This window comes from Ornithorhynchus anatinus, chromosome 7, assembly GCF_004115215.2.
Source record: "Ornithorhynchus anatinus isolate Pmale09 chromosome 7, mOrnAna1.pri.v4, whole genome shotgun sequence".
In the NCBI taxonomy this organism is placed as follows: domain Eukaryota; kingdom Metazoa; phylum Chordata; class Mammalia; order Monotremata; family Ornithorhynchidae; genus Ornithorhynchus; species Ornithorhynchus anatinus.
The window spans coordinates 50,060,029-50,077,514 of record NC_041734.1 but is presented as its reverse complement, the minus strand read 5'-3'; the positions used below and the strand labels follow the sequence as shown (position 1 = coordinate 50,077,514).

Sequence of the window (17,486 nt, the reverse complement as noted above, 5' to 3'; positions counted from 1 at the left end):
TAGAACAGCACTTAGAACACATGGTAAGCACTTTTCAAATGCCATAATAATAATGATATTCTCCCGTGTTGTTCCTGGCATGCTAGCTGCTTCTCTCATAAACTCTTCAATCACAATCTCATTTTGATTGGCGACTGTTCGATATTTTTCTTGTGAGCCTCTCTTCTCAACCTAAAATTCATGCACACACTACATCCACTATCAAAGCGCCTCATGGAACAGACTATTGAGAAAGAACTGATCATCTAGATATGTATTTTTTTTTAATATCAGAGAGTATTGATTCTTTTCAAGTACCATCCATCATGTAATAATGTTTGCCCATATTCATCATCTAACCATGCCCTCTGGGATTAGTATGCTCAGGATTGTTTTGGCTCTTGGTTTCAAGCTGATTTACAAGTTAACCTTTCCTAAAATCGATAATCAGTCCCGGGGCCTGAATCCTGACAGACTTATCCGGAAGTCCCAGCCTTTGCCCGACAGCCTTTATCAGCAGTGACATAGTTTCCCGATAAAACATGGATGTCGGGTTTAAACGCCATAGGAGAAATCTGAGAAAGTAGCGAGTTACTCCTGGCTTTTCCACAGAGATCTTTTTCTCACGCGGTGAAATGGCCATTCGATGGCAGGATGTCATCTTTATTGGGACGTTCCCCTTTCCCAGGTCGGGTAGAGTATAGGGAGTTTCGCTCTCTGACGCTCGGCTTTATGAACGTTGAAAAGGAGAATGCTCAACATTTTTCCTTAGTTGCGATTTTTCCTCTCTTTGGGCAGATTTCGGCTTCTTTACTCCCTGGAGGTCCTCCTTGCCAAACCAAGATGTTCTTCCCGCCGATGACTTCGTAAGGAGTGTTGTGAAGCAGATTAGTGTTAGACCACCGTATCGGAGAGTTGAGAAGCAGCGTGGCCTAGTGAAAATAATAATAATAATAACAATGATGGTATCTGTCAAGTGTTTACTTTGTACCAGGCACGTATTAAGCATTGAGATGGATACAAGCAAATCAAGTTACACAGTCCCTGTCCCATGTGGGGCTCACAGTCTCAATCCCCATTTTACAGATGAGGTAACTGAGGTCCGGAGAAGTGAAGTGAGTTGCCCAAGGTCTCACAGCAGACAAGTGGTGGAGCCGGAGTTAGAACCCGTGATCTTCAGACTCCCTGGCCCATGCTCTATCCACTACGCTATAGAAGTCAGGGGACCTGGTATCTAATCCTGGCTTTTCCATTTGTCTGCTGGGTGATCTTGGGTGAGTCACTTCACTTCTCTGGACCTCAGTTACCTCATCTGGAAAATGGGGATTAGGACTGTGAGCCCCATGTGGTGCATGGACTGTGCCCAACCTGATTATCTTGTATCTAACCCAACTCCGAGCCCAAGATAAGCACGTAACAAATACCATTTTAAGAAAGCAAACAAACAGTGATAATGCTGTTAAAACAATCTCTTGGACTTTGGGGTTGTGAAGGGCAGTGGGCCGGGTCTGAAATCCTTGGAGGGGTTTCACTGTCCCTGGCTGTGCTATCGGTGGATTTGCTTTTGAGGAACCTGTAGATACCAAGCTTGTTGCTGTCCCTTAATTTAATAATTGGACAAAAAAAACATTCTCCCACGTATTTTTACAGATATTTTCGTATCTGTAATTTATTCATTTAGATTCAAGTCTGTCTCCCTCTCTAGACTGTAAGATCATTGTGGGCAATGAACGTGTCCGTTTATTGTTCCACGCTACTCTCCCAAGTACTTAGTATAGTGCTCTGCACACGGGAAATGCTCAGGAAATACAGTTGACTAACTGACATATGCACCGCTGTGTGTTAGAGATGGCCTGTCTTTCCAGCCACCGTGATCCCTCAAGAAATCCTGCTCCATTGGCTACTGGATTGCACTGGGCTCACAGAATTTGTAGGGCCAAAATGGTGATTGAAAAAATATATTTCAAGTATGTTATATTTGTCATAGAAAATGTTTCAAATTTATTTTCCTTTTCCCTGAAAAATTATCGCCCTCCAAATTTCTCTCACCCGGGGGCGACCTATAAGATTTATAGACTGTAAGCCTTTGTGGGCAGGGACTTTGTCTACCCACTCTGTTGTACTCTCCCAACCATTTAATTCAGTATTGCGCGCACAGTAAACACTCAATAAATGCAGTTGATTGAGCTATTGGTTGGGAAATGCCGGTGGCGATTTCTGCCCCTGTGTCCCCTGTGTAACAGAAGCACCGTGACTCAGCGGAAAGAGCCCGGGCTTGGGAGTTAGAGGTCATGGGTTCGAATCCAGGCTCTGCCACTTGTCAGCTGTGTGACTGTGGGCAAGTCACTTAACTTCTCTCTGCCTCAGTTACCTCATCTGTAAAATGGGGATTAACTGTGAGCCTCATGTGGAACAACCCGATATCTACCCCAGTGCTTAGAACACTGCTCTGCATATAGTAAGCACTTAACAAATACCAATGTTTATTTTTATTTTATATGATTAATTCAGTCTCTAGGCCGAGTGTGCTGAGTGGCATTTTACCACATGACACCTTCGGGCTGTGCCAGCTTTCCTTATCTCCCAGAGATGATGCCTCTTGCTTCTTCCCCTCTTCAAAGCCTTCCTAAAGGCTCATCTCCTCCAAGAGGCCTTCCCTGACTAAGCCCTCCTTTCTTCTTCTGCCACTCCTATTTCGCCCTGACTTGCTCCCTTTATTTATCCTCCCTCCCAGCCCCATAGCACTTATGTCCATAGGTGTACTTTATTTATTTGTATTAATGTCTGTCTCCCCCCTCTAAACTTTAAGCTTGCTGTGGGCAGGGAATGTGTCTGTTTATTGTAGTACTCTCCCAAATGCTTAATACAGTGCTCTGCACCTATTAAGTGCTCAAATATGATTGACAGACTCTGACACAGATTCCCTCTGAGTGTCCCAATTGTATCTGACCGTGGTGGGCATGTACTGTGGTGGCTCAGTGGAAAGAGCACGGGCTTTGGAGTCAGAGGTCATGGGTTCGAATCCCAGCTCTGCCACTTGTCAGCTGTGTGACTGTGGCCAAGTCACTTAACTTCTCCGGGCCTCAGTTACCTCATCTGTAAAATGGGGATTAAGACTGTGAGCCCCACGTGAGACAACCTGATTCCCCTGTGTCTACTCCAGCGCTTAGAACAGTGCTCTGCACATAGTAAGCGCTTAACAAATACCAACATTATTATTATTATTTGTATTGCATGCTCCCAGCCACTTAGTAGAGTGCTCTGCACACCGAAAGAGCTCAATAAATACTACTGAATGAATGAATGTACTGTTGCTTACCTTCTTAGAGGGTATTTTCAGATAAGCCAGGGTGGAGTTAAGGGAAGTAGTGAGTGGGTTGGGTGTCTCTGCTTTGTGGCTGAGATATGAACTCAATAAATGACTGTCCTGGGGTGGGGAGCGTTAAGGGGAAAGAGGTGAAAAATCGAGCTGTGATAGTTGAGCAATAGCATTAGCAATTGTTGAGAAGCAGTGTGGATTAATGGATAGAGCTCAGGCCTGGGAATCAGAAGGGTGAGGGTTCTAATCCTAGATCTGCCACTTGTGTCACCTTGGGCAAGTCACTTCACTTCTCTGTGCCTCAGTTTCAGAAGGGTGAGTGTTCTAATCCTAGATCTGCCACTTGTGTGACCTTGGGCAAGTCATTTCACTTCTCTGTGCCTCAGTTACCTCATCTGTCCAATGGGGAGTGAGACTGTGAGCCCCACATGGGACAGGGACTTTGTCCAACCTGATTAACTTCTATGTACCCCAGCGCTTAGAACAGTGGTTGACATATAGTAAGTGCTTACACAAATGCCATTAACATTATTATAATTATTACCTACTTCGAGTGGTGTCCTCAGTATATTTTGGGAGTGTTTTCCATATCTCTTTTTGTATCAACTTCAGGGCCACTCTGAGTTTGATATTAGCTAGTTTGTATTTTCACTATATGATAAAATAAAACATAACATAAAATCTACCCCAAAGAGTGAAAAAACAACTTGGATTTTTTTTTCATGTTTTTAAGCTGTATACTAATTGAACTGGGGAAATCCGTTGCCAGCTCAGCACTTTTAAATAGCAGTCGGCAATGGAAATAATTGCATCAGTGGATATTGACTTTTTAATCCTAATTGGTTACGCTGCAAATTCATTTACCTGGATGGACTTAAAACATAGTACCACCTCATAGAATTTTCAATTTTTGTTAGATTATCTTGCTGTCCTTGAACAACTTCATATTCTGATTCCTTTGATGCGCGATTATTAATGACCTCCCCAAATTAGATCCAATTTGGTCTCATTGTGTGCTATCTTGTGTTCTTCAACCCTCACTCCTTGCGGACTATAATATAAACCTTTCCCCTCCCTTTTTTTGCAATATTTTCCTTCACTGTGTTTTCTGACGCACTGTAAGCCCCAATTTACACTCAGTAGAGAGAGATGTGAAACAAAATAATATTCTGTAATGAAAAATTCATTCCCGACCCTGTGTTCTTTCCCATCTTTTCCTTTCCTCCCCTCCTTCCTTTTTTAACACCTCTCCTCCTGCTTTTATAGCTGAGTGCTTTCCAGTGTGTTTTATGAGCACAGCCTCTGAGGAAGCACATTTGTATACAGTGTTCCTGCCACAAGAAACAAGCCCAGGGATTAGTGGGAAGTGAAGAGTGAAGGGCAACAGAAATACAGTGCTCTGTACATAGTAAGCTCTCAGTTAGTAGTGGTAGTCTTTACTTATCACCCCCTAGGTGTGTTACACTGCCCTAGGTGCTTGGCAAGTACAGAATAAAGAAGTAACATATTCTCTGCCCACAAGGAACTAATATTTTAAGAGGGGAGACAAACCTAAAAATATTTACAAGTAGAGGGGTCAAAATAAAGAGAGGAGTGTACATGGTTGCTGAAGTTGGGGATAAATAGGTTCAAAAGTCTGATGGTTGATGATACCTGGTACCTCAACTAAGAGAAGATTGTCAGAGCCATGTCCCCCTCTAGACTGTAAGCTCGTCGGGGCAGGGAGTTTGTCAGTTTATTTGTTATATTGTCTTCTCCCAAATGCTTAGTATAGTGTTCTGCACTCAGTAAGTGCTCAGTAAATACAGTTGACCAATGGGATGAGCTTCAGTTGATTGGATGGGGTGTGAGGTCGAGATGAGGCTGTGGCCTGAAGCTTCCCTACTCCTCTCTCTTTTGGCTCTGCTCATGAGAACTACTCCAGCACCCACCACATAATGCAGATTTTCATTCAGCTTGGGAATCAAGGGAAACAGCAGGGCCTAGTGGAAAGAACACTAGCCTGGAAGCCAGAGGACCTGGGTTTTAATCCAGGCTCCGCCGCGTCAATCGATCAATCATTGGTATTTATTGAGCATTTACTGTGTACTAAGCAGTTGGGAGAGTACAATACTATAGTAATAACAGAGTTGGTAGACACGTTCCCTGCCCACAATGAGCCTGTCTGCTGTGTGACTTAGGCAAGTCACTCAACTTCTCTGTGCCTCTGTTTCCTCCACTGTAAAATGGGGATAAAATACCTTTTCTCCTTCCTACTTAGACCGTGAGCCTAATGTGGGGCAGGGACTGTTTCCAACCTGACTTGATAAGCTTGTATCTATCTCAGCGCATAGAAAGGTGCTTGATACTAAACTGTAAGCTTGTTATGGGCAGGGAACCCATCTACCGACTCTGTTATACTGCACTCTCCCAAGAGCTTAGAAGAGAGCTCTACACACAGTTAACACTCAATAAATATGATTGACTGATCAACTGACTGCTGTTTGTCAGTCAATCAATCAGCCCTCCCTTGGCCTCCCAAGAAGAAACTATTCTTCCAGACATCGAACTGCACACTCAGCCCTACAATTCTAGATAGATCAAGCCAGCCTGAAAAATATCTGGCCTAACAAGAGATGGAGAGAAAACACAAACTGCAATTAGATGAAAAGTACAGGTACCTGGGGGATAAACAGTAGGAATAAAATTTTGAGAAATATACTTTTATGGTATTGTAAGCTCTTTGTTAGCAGAGATTGTGTCTGTTCTCTTGTTAAACTGTACTCTCCCAAGTACAGTGCTCTGCACACAGTAAACGCTAAGTAAATTCCCTTGACTGACTGACTGATTTTAGTCCTGCAGAATGATTTAATTCCTCTCTCAGGAGGGTGAGGAAACTCCCACTGCATGAGCCCATAACAAGTAGCACCCCTAACCCCCCAGGGCCCTGCTGCATGAGCTTCTTGTCAGCTATGAGACTGTGGGCAAGTCACTTAGCTTCTCTGTGCCTCAGTGACCTCATCTGTACAATGGGGATGAAGACTGTGAGCCTCACATGGGACAACCTGATTACCCTGTATCTACCCCGGCACTTAGAACAGTGCTCTGCATATAGTAAGCGCTTAACAAATACCAACATTATTATTATGAGAGAGAGGCTGCCCCCAACCCGACACCATCAGGATGACCCTTGGCCCCTTCTCCAGCCAGAAGGGCGAGGAAACTCCAGCCTTGGGAATATTGGGAAGGCCGTGGCCGTGGGCGTGGATTCAGCGGTGACTGTCGGACCGAACGGTGGAGAACCTGAAACGTTGCTCCTCTGTCCCCACTGCCCCACTGCTCTTTTTGTATTTATAGTCATCCTAATCTCATTTTTGTGATTTCCTCTTTGCTCTTGTGCCTGTCTTCCCCACCATATTCTTCGATGGTGAACCCTTTGGGGCCAGGAACCCTGTCTAACTCTCACCTGTGTATTTCCCCCTTTGCTCAGTCCAGTGCTTTGCCTAGAGTAGGTGCTTAATGATTTCTGTTATTCCCCCCCCCCCACTTAATTTTGGAAGTCAGTTTTAATCCCACATAACCCCCATCACCGCCTATCTTGCTGCTGATGAGGTAGGTTCCTTGTAGCACGACAAGTGGTTTGTGATGTAGGTGGGAGGCTCACAGTGCATAAAGAAGGTGGCCCTGGATGAGGTAAAGCTCCTCTTCCCCGAAAGGGAGAAGATGGTCCTTTTTGTGCACTCATGGGGAGCCAGTAGATGGCAGCCTGTATTTCCTTTAGTGTCCGTGGGACTTTGGTTTTGGTGGCCGGAACGTGGGGGTGGGGTGGACGAGACAGAGTTTCCGGCATCAATAAAAGGGCCCTGCCAGGCAAGCAGCATCCTCGCAGAAGCAGATCAGACGAGAATCCAGTTGCAGCTCAGTTGGACCGGATCCCAAATCGGTCAGCCTGAGAACGGTCGATCCCCCCGACTTGAGTTTGCTCGTCCACGGGATTAGAGCCTCTCCCCCGTCCACAGTCCTTTCGCTGTCTGCGGGGATTATTTGGCAGTGTCTCCCGGTCCAGGGCCGGCTGGTCAGACTGGGGCTGGGGCCGACAAACCAGTCGGCACACTATACCCCCGAATTGTCAAACCGGTGATGGGGAAGAGGAAGGGTTATTTGTTAACCGAGGGAGAGTTTTTCATACCCTCTCGTAAGAGGACTTGGTTTTTTTTTTGTTTCTTGGTCCAGATGAGGCCGATAGGAGGAAAGCAATGTTTTTGATAATGTTGCATCAAGGCAAGATGAAAGTATGGAATAGAATTGGAGTGGGAGGAAGGGAGAGAAGAGGGAAAGAGAAAGGACATTTTAGAATATTGAAATTAAAGGTGACTTCTGGTGCGTTTCCTGCTTTGAAAAACAACAGCTGCTTCCCTCCTTCGTCTAACCTCCTTCACCGCCTCCCCTTCCTCCAAGTGCCCCCCTCCCATTGAGGTCTCCGAGTTCACGAAGGGCAGGTTTTGTTTTTCCGGGTAGGCCAAAGGGCTCCGCAGAGAGGAACCGAGAGAGCAGTAAGAAAGGACATTTCTGAGGTAGAAAGTCGACCCAGAAATGGATCAGGTTTTCAGGATTGGTTCCTCTTAGTCGAAGCTCCCGTTTTCCGCTCAAGAATGGATACAGGGGTTTGAATCCTGGAGATGGATATTTTTGTTCTTGTCGTATTATCGGTAGTGTTATGGAGCTCCAGGCTGGGAATAATAATAATTATAATAATAGTACTTGTTAAGTGCTTACTCTGTGCCAAGCACTGTTCTAAGCACTGGGGTAGATACAAGTTAATCAGGTTGGACACAGTTCCTGACCCACATGGGGCTCACAGTCTTAATCCTCATTTTACAGATGAGGGAACTGAGGCCCAGAGAAGTGAAGTAACTTGCCCAAGGTCTCACAGCAGACTCGTGGCAGAGCCGTGATTAAAATTTAGGTCCTTTTGACTCCCAGACCTGTACTCTATCCACTAAGCCACGCTGCTTCCCTGAATCGGAAGTTGCTCATCTTGTTTAGATCCCAACTCAACAGGTGACCTTGAAAAGGTCACTTCTGGCCCTTAGTTTTCTTGCTTAGAAAATAATGCTGTCCACAGTAACAGACTTTCCAGTAGAGACTCTGAAACACAGGCAGTGTGTCTCTTTATTGTTATATCGTACTCTCCTCCCGGGTGCTTAGTACAGTGTTCTGTACACAATAAGTGCTCAATAAATGCAATTGACTGACTGTAGACAAAAGCAGGGAGAGAGCCAGTGGTGAAGAAATGTCAGCTCATTGACCTAAAAGTGGAAGAGGAGACTTCTCTCTCACCCTCTAGACTGTAAACTTGTTGTGGGCTGGGAACTCAATCTACCAACTCTGTTGAATTGATTTATTCATTCAATTCATTCAAACATATTTATTGAGCGTTTATTGTGTGCAAAGCACCGTACTGAGTGCATGGGAGAGTACAATATAACAATTTACAGACATTCCTTGCCCACAAGGAGCTTACAGTCCACAGTACTCTCCCAAACACTTAGTGCAGTGCTCGGCACACATGAAGTGTTCAATAAATACCATTGATTGATTGATGTTTTGGTTAATAATAATAATAATAATAATGTTGGCATTTGTTAAGCGCTTACTATGTGCAGAGCACTGTTCTAAGCGCTGGGGTAAACACAGGGGAATCAGGTTGTCCCACGTGGGGCTCACAGTCTTAATCCCCATTTTACAGATGAGGGAACTGAGGCACAGAGAAGTTAAGTGACTTGCCCACAGTCATACAGCTGACAAGTGGCAGAGCTGGGATTTGAACTCATGAGCCCTGACTCCAAAGCCCGTGCTCTTTCCACTGCGCCACGCTGCTTGGTTGGGGTCTTGGAGCAGGCAGAGGGTGCTGGAAAAGAAATTATTGACTCCTGATAGTTTGGGGTGAAGGAGAAACACTAGTAAATAAGGTAGGAGGCGAGACTGGCTGACCCCTAGCTTAGCTGGAGGGGCTAAAGAGCGGATTGAGCCGGGGGACTTCCCGGGGTCTGTGGGCCAGGCCTGAGAGGAGGGATCGAGCTACCGGGGAGTCGTCAATGCTGAGGAAGAGCACTCCGCTTGGGCTGGGCAGACCTGCGTAGAAAGAATATTTGGGGCTCATTCACTTAACTTCTCTGTGCCTCAATTACCTCATCTGTAAAATGAGGATTAAGACTATGAGCCCCACGTGGGACAACTTGATTACCTTGTATCTCCCCCAGCGCTTAGAACAGTGTTTGACACACAGTAAGCATTTAGATGCCATTATTATTATTATTATGCTCACTTGTTCAGATTTTATTTAGGGAATAAGCCTGTTTTAGATCTGGAGCTTGGAGTTGGGCAGTGGTTATTTATCTGTAATTTTATTTATTTGTATTATTGTCTGTTTATTTGTATTGATTTCTGTCTCCCCCGCTCTAGCCAGTGAGTTCGTTGCTGTTTAGGAATTGTCACTGTTTATTGTTGTTTCATACTTTCCCAAGGGCTCTGCATACAGTAAGCGCTTAGTGAATACGAATGAATGAATGTATGAATAATTCTGAAAATGCTCCTGTTTGGTGCAGCTCCTGAACAGAGATCTGTTTTTCCATTTTTGCTCCCAAGTTAATAAATAATAAATAATAATAGTTATGGTATTTGTTAAGCACTTACTGTGTGTCAGGTACTGTTCTAAGTGCTGGGGTGGCTACCAGCAAATCTGGTGTCTGTCCCATGTGGGGCTCACAGTCTCAGTCCTCATTTGACAGATGAGGTAACTGAGGCCCAGTGAATAATAATAAGAATAATTATGTTGGTATTTGTTAAGCGCTTACTATGTCCAGAGCACTATTCTAAGTGCTGGGGGAGATACAGGGTGATCAGGTTGTCCCACGTGGGGCTCACAGTTTTAATTCCCATTTTACAGATGAGGTAACTGAGGCACAGAGAAGTTAAGAGACTTGGCCAGTCACACAGCTGACAAGGAGCGGAGTCGGTATTCAAACCCATGACCTCTCTCTCCCAAGCCCAGGCTCTTTCCACTGAGAAGTGAAGTGACTTACCCAAGGTCATATAGACGAGTGGTGGAGCCCAAGCTCTCTCAACCACGCCATGCTGCTTCTCAAAAAGGGAGCCTGAATTTGCCATGGACCAGGGAGCTGGGGAATGCCCCGAGCACGGCTGGACTCTGGCAGTAGATAAAACTGGTAATATTCTGGTAAATATTCTCTAGATTGTATATTTTTTGTGGACTGGGAACATGCCTACCGACTCTGTTGTATTGGACTCTCCCAGTTGCTTAATCCAGTGCTCTGCATAGTAAGTGCCATTGATTGATTGATTTGTCTATGTAGTTTCTCATAGTAGTAGTGTATTGGTTAGAAGGATAATGGTGTAATGGGGATTCAAAAAGCCTTTATTTTCATGGAGACTTGTAGCAGTAGAAGTTCGAAGAAGTTCCTACTAAGCAAATAATACTGGCCCGGAATGAAAGTGAATTTCTTTTTTAATAACTGCCTTCTGGAGGACTGCGGGTCCTAATTTTTACTTCAAAATGTGATAGTTAATTTGTACCTAATGCAGATATTTTAGACAGAAAAACCTAGGGTAGGGTTATAAATATTCAGCTAATCAAGGCATTGACTGTTTTGTCAGCAGTGACTAATAACCCTCAGAGCATTTTTAAATAAATAACTCATGGGATCATTCAGCCTTTGGTATTGACAATAAAAGAAAAAAATGTTGTCTTATGTCTTGCCTGATATCCAATGAGCCAATGTGCAAATTCATTTTTAGTCTGCCAATAGTGTCCAAGGGAAAGTTGCAGACAATAGTGTTCCTGTTTGACAGACCGGAAAAACCAATACCCAGAAACCTTGGCTTCTTCCATGAAGAGGTTAAACTGTGATAATCCTTGCCAAAGGAGATGTTCTTTTTCTTTTTCTTTTTTTTAATACATAGGCCATTGTTTAAGAAAAGTCCAGGAAGCTAAACCACAAGAAAAGCTGAAACTGATTCTTAAATCCACCCAAAACAATGAAATATAGAGTGTGGTTATAGTTGGAAAAATGACCATGTAAAAATAGCACCTCTTACTCAACAGATCTGGTCCGTTCATGTCTCTGAGCTGTTCCTGCTCACGAGATTAGCCAATCCCAGGGTTTATCTATCTCTCTTATCCCTGAGCTTTTTGGCCTCTAAGAGAGCACTCTCTCCCACCTTTCAACATCTTTCACCCAAGGTCCCAGAAACACTCTGTCGGCGGGATCGTTCTGAGGCAAGAAGAAAGATTTGAATGTCAGATCCTTGTTCAGTGTTGCTTCTCTGGGTGGTGTGACTCAGAAGTAGAGAAGATTCAAACTGGAAGTTATAAATTGGAAACCCTCTTCAGCTCCTTTAACAAATCTATTTTTAGAGGCTAGCTAAACTGCGGGAACAAACGGAACTGCTCCGCAGGGAGTCTGAACCTGATTTAGAGAGGATACACATATTCAGTCAGTCACCAGATCCTGTCAGTTCTACCTCCACAGCATTGCTAAAATCCCCCCTTTCCTCCCCTTCCAAACTGCTGCCGCATCAATCCAAGCATTAATGCTATCCCACCTTGGCTGCTGCATCAGTCTCCTTCCTGATCTCCCAACCTCCTGTCTCTCCCCATTCCCGTCCATACTTCCTTCTTGCTGCCTGGATCACTTTTTCCAGAAACTTTCAGGCCATGTTTTCACACTCCTTAAGAACCTCCAGCGGTTGTCCATCCACCTCCGCATCAAACAGAAACTTCTTCCTATTGGCTTTAAACCACTCGGTATAGTAGAGTTGATAGACACGTTCCCTGCTCAGCCCCTTGTGGGACAGGGATTAGACCTATCCTGAATATCTTGTATCTTCCCCAGTGCTTAGTACAGTGCTTGGCACATAGCACTTAAAAAGTGTTGTCATTCTTATTGTCCAGGGAAAGGATAGTTTCAGACCGTGTGGGTCTGTAAGGATGTCGTGATGTTCAGCTTTGTATATGACTGAAACCTGGTGCCTATAAGGCAGTTGTGATATTTAGCTTTGTATGTGACTGCGAAACTTGGGCTGGGAGGCCATCTGGATTTGACAACGGCCAGGCTATGGGGAAGAACGTTATTCTCTCCTGAGGGTTTTACGTGGCTTTCTTAACTGAAGTTTTTTCTTGGATCCACTTGGATCTGCGCTGGTTTCTGGGGTCTCAGGTTACAAATGGGAGACATTCTAGCCCTCCTTTCCCCTTCTCCCACTCCCTTCTGCTTCACCCTGACTTGCTCCCTGTATTCCTCCCCTATCCCAGCCCCACAACATCTGCTAATTCTGTTGAATTGTACTCTTTAATACAGTGCTCTGCAGTTAGTAAGTGCTCAGTAAATACAGTTGATTGACTAATCAGTGGACGTCAGCTGAGTTTTTTTTTTATGGTATTTGCTGAACCCTTTCTATGTGTCAGGCATTGTACTAAGCACTGGGGTAGATACAAGACAGGTTGGACCTAATCCCTCTCCCACATGAGGCTCACTTTGAATGTACTATTGAATCCCTATTTTGTAGATGAGGTAAGTGGCACAGAGAAGTTATTGTCTTGCCCAAGGTCACTCAGCAAACTAGTGGCAGAACTAGGATTAGAACCCAATGTCCTCTGACTCCCAGATCCGTGCTCTTTCCCCTAGACCATGCTTACTTCCTTTGAAGTGAATTTATCTTGATGTGTACGGTTTTGAAATGGCCTGGCAAAGAAGTACATGTATCTGTCTTTTTTATTTCACTCCCACCCCTTAAAAAAATGTTCTAGACTCCCTGGACCTCTGCCTATTTATAAGATCAGACAATAATAAAATCTCCCACAGTATGTAGCTGCCTCACAGGAAAGTGCTGGACTTCAACAACCCCAGGCGAAAAGTATTATTCAAATACAAGGTCTGATAGCATCATTAATAATGTGCACTCTTTCTGTCAGATCATATAGGATCTGATAGAAAAATGTTTCTTTCTGATAAAATAGGCGGGGGATGGTATGATGTGTCCGGTTTAGGTCTCATTGAGGTGGTTTCAGAACAGTAAAGCAGAGAAAACTGGAAAATTCCCATTAAATGAACCAGAGTTTAGGGGACCAGGTGGCCACGCCCTTCCATAATTCCTCAGATGTTCAGGGTGGGAGGAGGCTGCAGAGGATCAGGGTGACAAATTATGATTGTCGCAGAGAAGAGAAGGGAGAATCCTTTCATTTGGGGTGGCACATTATGAACTGCGTCCAACTTGATTAAGTCGTTTCTATCCCAGTGCTTAAAATGGTGCTTGGAATCTAGCAAGGGATTAAAAAGTACAATAATAATATTATTATTATACCTGTTTTGAGAAACTGGGAAAATAGGTCATCCACTTCTCGTTCCTGCTCAGAGAAACAGTGTGTCCCTAGTGGATAGTGCACGAGCATGGGAGTCAGAAGGGCTCTCTTTCAGCAAGAGACCTAAGCAAAGACTTTCTGTGTTGCGGAGGACTTTTGGGTTGAAGGGAGAGGAAAGGTCTTTACCCTATTGCCAGCAGGACGTGTGTACGTTTGTTTTTCAGGCATGATAATGAGTTTTCCTGAACCACTTGCCCTCTCTGGCCCAGTTCACTAGGGCCAACAGCTCACGTCAATCAATTAATCAATCAGTGGTATTTATTCAGCTTACCACGTTTAGAGCGCTGTACTAAGTAAGCACTTGGGAGAGTACAGTACAGTGAAGTTGCTTGACACATTCCCAGCCCACAACGAGCTTACAGTCTAGAATGACATACATTGTGAGGTGTGTGGCGGGGTGGTGGTCTCAGTTCATCATCAGGAAACGGAATACTGTGTGAGACCTTGTTAATGGCAGTTATTGCTTGACTCTTCTCCCTTTGACTAAACCATGGCGGCATGTGGTATTCAGGTTAGTGTAATAAGGGGTGGAATCTTTTTTTTTCCTTCTACTTGCCAAAAATCAGTAGAAGAACAAAACTAAAGAAAATCCCACATAAAAAAATAACGTTCTGTGTGTGCAGTACCACTCACGTACATATTTTTGTACTAGTGTGCCTTTCTTTTTTTTAAAAAAAAAATCTCGTGGATTCAGAATTTGAACCTCCTTTATAGCCAACCCTCCTCAGCCCCTCAGAAATGAAACTAGTCTCCTAGATTGTAAGCTCCCTGTGGGCAAGGAATGTGCCTCTTCCTTATTCTTAATACCCTAAACTCCTAATACAGTGCTCTGCGTACCAAGTGGGTGATCAATAAATAGCAGTACCTCATTCCAGGATCCAGAAGTGTCAATCACTCATGCTACACCAAAAAGAGGTATATTACTTTTCTGCTGCTGTGCAATGTTGGGTTTATTATTTACCTGACTGTCTGGAAAGAATCAAATCCACTGATGCTCCGACCTGTGAATAAGTTGTGAGCGGATTTAGGAAATTGGAATTAGCTCTGCCTTGTGAATTGGCATGTCGCATTTTTAAATAGATTGTCACTGCAATCCCTTGCAATCCTGGCTCCGCAACTTGTCCGCTGCGTGACCTTGGGTAAGTCGCTTAACTTCTCCGAGCCTTGGTTACCTCATCTGTAAAATCAGAATTAAGTCCTCCTTCCTCCGACTTAGTCTGTAAGCCCCATGTGGGACAGGGATGGTGTCCAATCTAATTACCTTGTCTACCTCTGTACTTAGTACAATGCCTGGCACATAACAAGCTCCATTAAAAAAAAACCACCCAAAAAGAGTTTGTATAAAAGTCTGCTAACTTTTGTTTAGGCTCAGGTAGTCTGAGAATTTGAATTCAATTAATAAACTTGGAAAGGAGCATTTCTGAATTCATTCGTTCAGTCATATTTACTGAGTGCTTACTGGGTGCAGAGCACTGTACTAAGTGTTTGGGAGAGTACAATATAAACAGACACATTCACTGCCCACAGCGAGCTGAAGTTTTCCTTTCAGAGGATCTAGTGCTAGCTGGGCTGTCTTTAATGGGACTGGGATCGTTAGTCTCTGAAAACCGCTGCTGTCACACTCAGCCCACAGGGTCCCGGAAAAAATACTAAACACTGATGGTGGGCCAAGACCAAAAATCCAACGGAACATTGATGAGGAATGATAAAATGCTGTTCAAGTAGGAAAGAGAAGACGTTGCTGGTCATTGGAAAAGAGAAAATAAAGCCTTGAGTTGTCAGCAGTTGGGAGAAATCTATGCAAACTGGACAGAAAACGAAAGACCACAAACTCACATCTGTGTAATGAAAATAAAAGGAATGGAAGGAGGCTCTATCTTTTCTACTTGAAGCATTTCCCCTTTCCTCCTCTAGCTAATGAACTGTTTTATATGTAATTTTATTTGTCATTCCTCAAGGAAAAAATAACTGTAAGGATTTTATCCAAGTTCAACAATCTGTGGTGATTTGACGGGTGTGGGTTGTGCGTAAACGTGGCACATTCAGACGTGGATGGAGGTCACAGGGGCTTGGGGCACAGATTGAGGTATCCCTGGAAGCTAAAATATGTGATTTACGTGCATTTTAAAAATCATTTTTTTAATACTTTCAATCCCAAACAATAGTAATGCATAGTTGCACTTTTTGATACTTCCAACCACAAACCGAATCAATCCAACAGTCAGTCGTATTTACTGAGCACTTACTGTGTACAGAGCACTATACGAAAGCGCTTGGGAAAGTATGAGAGTTGGTAGACACATTTCCCGCCCACAATGAGCCTCCTGCCCCAGTGTTTATTACAGTGCCTGATATATAGTAAGTGCTTAACAAATACCACTGTTATTATTATCATTATAAGTAGATGATAGAAACAGACACAAAAATCCCATCTCAAAAGCAGCCAACCTGGTATTATCCCTCCTAATGGAAGAGCCAGGATCAGTGGAATCTCAAATCCTAATTTTAAGGATTTTGAGACTATAAACTCCTAGATTATAAGGTCCCTGTGGGCAGGGACCATGTCTAACAACTCTCATGTTGCAGTTTCCCAAGAGTTTAGTAGAGTGCTCTGCACACAGTAAACACTAAATAAATACAATCGATTGATTCATCCAAACTTGTAGGCAGAGTTGCTAAAAAGATAGCAAATAAGCTTGCCTTGAGCTTCGGTCCTTTCTCCTTCCTCTTGGCCTGGCCGCAGAGATCCTGAAATGCAGTATTGTTTTGAAGAAAAGTGACCTGGAATTCAAGGCCATCCCCCAAAATCTATTTCTTCTGAATGGAAATATCATTTGCCTAGTTAATTGAATCAAAAATATTTAATGGGTACAGTCTTGATACATGTTACTCTTTTTCTCAGTGACAATTCTGAAATTATACCTAGCCATTATTATCACACAGTATTGCACATTGCTCATACTCAATCAATGCTATCGATTGAGTGCTTACTCTATTCATTGTTTAAGTGCTTGGGAAAGTACTATACAATTGAATTCTTAGACACTGTCCCTGCCCACAAAGAGCTTTCAGCCTAGATACTCCTCTGTCCTTTCCCTCTTATCCAACCCACAGTTGCCATCCAGAGATACACTCCACTCCTCCGCCGCCCACCTCCTCACCGTCCCTCGGTCTCGCCTATCCCGCCGTCGACCCCCGGGTCACGTCCTCCCGCGGTCCCGGAACGCCCTCCCTCCTCACCTCCGCCAAACTGATTCTCTTCCCCTCTTCAAAACCCTACTTAAAACTCACCTCCTCCGAGAGGCCTTCCCAGACTGAGCTCCTCTTCTCTCTCTACTCCCTCTACCACCCCCCCTTCACCTCTCCGCAGCTAAACCCTCTTTTCCCCCTTTCCCTCTGCTCCTCCCCCTCTCCCTTCCCATCCCCTCAGCATTGTACTCGTCCGCTCAACTGTATATATTTCCATTACCCTATTTATTTTGTTAATGAATTGTACATTACCTTGATTCTATTTAGTTGCTATTGTTTTTACGAGATGTTCTTCCCCTCGACTCTATTTATTGCCATCGTTCTCGTCTGTCCATCTCCCCCGATTAGACCGTAAGCCCGTCAAACGGCAGGGACTGTCTCTATCTGTTGCCGACTTGTTCATCCCAAGCGCTTAGTACAGTGCTCTGCACATAGTAAGTGCTCAATAAATACTATTGAATGAATTGAATGAACTGTCCTACAGAGAGACATCCCTCACATACTCTCACATACTCATAC

At 44.0% G+C, this 17,486-nt stretch overlaps 1 protein-coding gene and 2 long non-coding RNA genes across 3 annotated transcripts in view; 2 read left to right on the top strand and 1 right to left on the bottom strand.

The window, feature by feature from the left end:
• Positions 1-17,486, top strand: part of XXYLT1 (xyloside xylosyltransferase 1) — a gene marked incomplete at its 5' end in the record, with an annotated part of 213,020 nt that overhangs the window by 66,301 nt on the left and 129,233 nt on the right. The gene's annotated exons all lie outside the window — the stretch shown is intronic.
• LOC114813236 lies at positions 622-14,719 on the bottom strand. The gene is made up of 2 exons (XR_003760910.1): positions 14,680-14,719; positions 622-911 (listed from the first exon to the last, which is right to left on the bottom strand). It is a non-coding gene; the product is annotated as an uncharacterized LOC114813236 (long non-coding RNA).
• Positions 14,151-15,594, top strand: LOC120638490. The gene is made up of 2 exons (XR_005660184.1): positions 14,151-14,229; positions 15,345-15,594. It is a non-coding gene; the product is annotated as an uncharacterized LOC120638490 (long non-coding RNA).